Source organism: Orycteropus afer, unplaced genomic scaffold, assembly GCF_000298275.1.
Source record: "Orycteropus afer afer isolate SDZICR_OR568_19922 unplaced genomic scaffold, OryAfe1.0 scaffold00014, whole genome shotgun sequence".
NCBI lineage: Eukaryota > Metazoa > Chordata > Mammalia > Tubulidentata > Orycteropodidae > Orycteropus > Orycteropus afer.
The window spans coordinates 3,067,972-3,070,038 of record NW_006921601.1 but is presented as its reverse complement, the minus strand read 5'-3'; positions in this window follow the sequence as shown (position 1 = coordinate 3,070,038).

Genomic DNA, 2,067 nt, shown 5'->3' with positions numbered 1-2,067 from the left:
TTTTAGAGAAGGCAAAAAATCCAGAGAAGGGAAGAATCATTTCATACCTTGAATGGGAGTCACAGTGGGTCACAGTGGATGCTAATAGTGGCAAAGGTTAATTCCAGCGCTGAAAACCATGAGTCAAAGAGGGAAGTGAAAATATGAAAGGCTCAACGAGGATTTGCCGTTCGACGAGAGAGAGCTCACACTTTAGCTCTAAACCCTAATTTCCCAAACGCTGCGTGGGCTGCCCTGTGCGGTGGACACAAAAAGGCCGGCCTCTGCGATTCTCTCTTCCCATTGGCTGACCGGTGCAGCTTCCGCTCTACCGACCCCTGCCCACGTTCAAACTTGCTCAAAGATTGTTTCGCTTGGAAGACTTGGTCTTCGATATAGGATACTTTCTGCACATCTCATTTGACTGCTAACCAGAAGGTTGGCAGTTCAAACCCACCAGCTACTCATGCAGGACTGGGAGGAAGATTAGGCAATCCACTTCTGTAAAGATGTAGATTGAAAACCCTATGGGGTTGCCATGAGTCTGAACCAACTTGATGGCAATGCGTTTCTGTACATGTAGGGCATGCAGCCTCCTTCCTCTCCTGATAACCAATAACATGCGGGGAACAGGGTGTCTGGGAGTAGACTCTAGTTTCAGCTTTCCCAGACTATCCGTTTATTCATTCATCCAATAATCCAAACAATTACTGAGCATAGACTGGATTAGATTTGGGAATATAGGGACAGCATTATAGTTAGCCACTATGGCAAATTTGGAAGCAGTGTTTGTAAGGTTAGTGTCTGGAATGCACAGCTGCTTTGGTGTTGATGTCAGGGCTTCCACAGGGTTCCTATAACGTTATGTCAATATTGGCATTAGAAGTGTAAGTGAAGTCTGGGGCAAAGATAGAATTAGGTTTAGGGTTTGTGAACAGGACCAAGGAAAGGTTGAAGTACCAAAGTGTGTATGGCTGGAATTAGGCTTTCATATTCAGGTCAGAACTGTAATTTGGCAGAGTTGGAATTGTAGAATCCAAAATGCACTGCCATTGAGTGGATTCCAATTCACAGAGACCCTATAGAACAGAGTAGAACCGCCCGGTAGGGTTACTAAAGCTGTAAATATTTGTGGAAGCAGACTGCCCAATCTTTTTCCCACTGAGCAGCTGGTGGATTCAAGCCAACAACTTTTTGATTAGCAGCCCAATATTTTAACCACAGCACCACCAGCCTTGGTATTGAAGAAAGGGTAGAAATTATGTGCAGATCGAGAATTTACATTAAGGATGATGATAATGCCCCTGAAGAGGGGCAGAAGGAGCTGGGGCTTGTGCTAGGATTTACAGTAAGTGTTCTTCATTCCCTTCCTTGAATCTTTACTTTCTTTCTCATAATCCAGATTGTGTTGCTTCCTATTTGCACTCTCATTTTCCTTTTCCCAAACTCCTTCATAGAAGAAAAAGAAGCCATCTGTCTACTGAAAGAGCCCCCAAGGGGGTAGAAATCACTGTCTTTGTATCTTGGCCAGCTAGAAAACCAGCCTTATTGTACCTAAGAACAACTTTCAAAATTCTTTTTTTTTTTTTTTTGTAATTCTTCCTCACCACTATTCAAAATGGAAAACAGAGCAATCAATTCTGGCCCACTACCCACTGGCTCATTCATCTTGTGCCATCTTTAGTCATTGTTTCAAGAAGTCAGAGAGAAACAGCAGATTTGAAAAATTGATTATTGGTTATTAATTGAATATTGAATTAGGGTCGGGAAGAATTAGTGGAAAGAGGAGTCAAAAGAAATAGTCATGTTTATGGGCAGGTCAATTAGGTGAATAGTAGGGTCATTTAATAAAGTAGCTAACACAGATGGTGGAAATGATTTGAGGAAAAATAATAACTTTAATTGTGGATTTTGCTTATTATCTTGTCTGTCTTCCCCACTAGACTAGAAATACCTAGGGTAAGGTATCATAGCCATCTCCATTATCTCAGAGTTTAGCAAATGGTTTAGGTCCAACAAACTTTTTCCAGAATAAATAATTATTGTTGTTGTTGTTAGGTGCCGTCGAGTCATCTCCAACTCATGGAG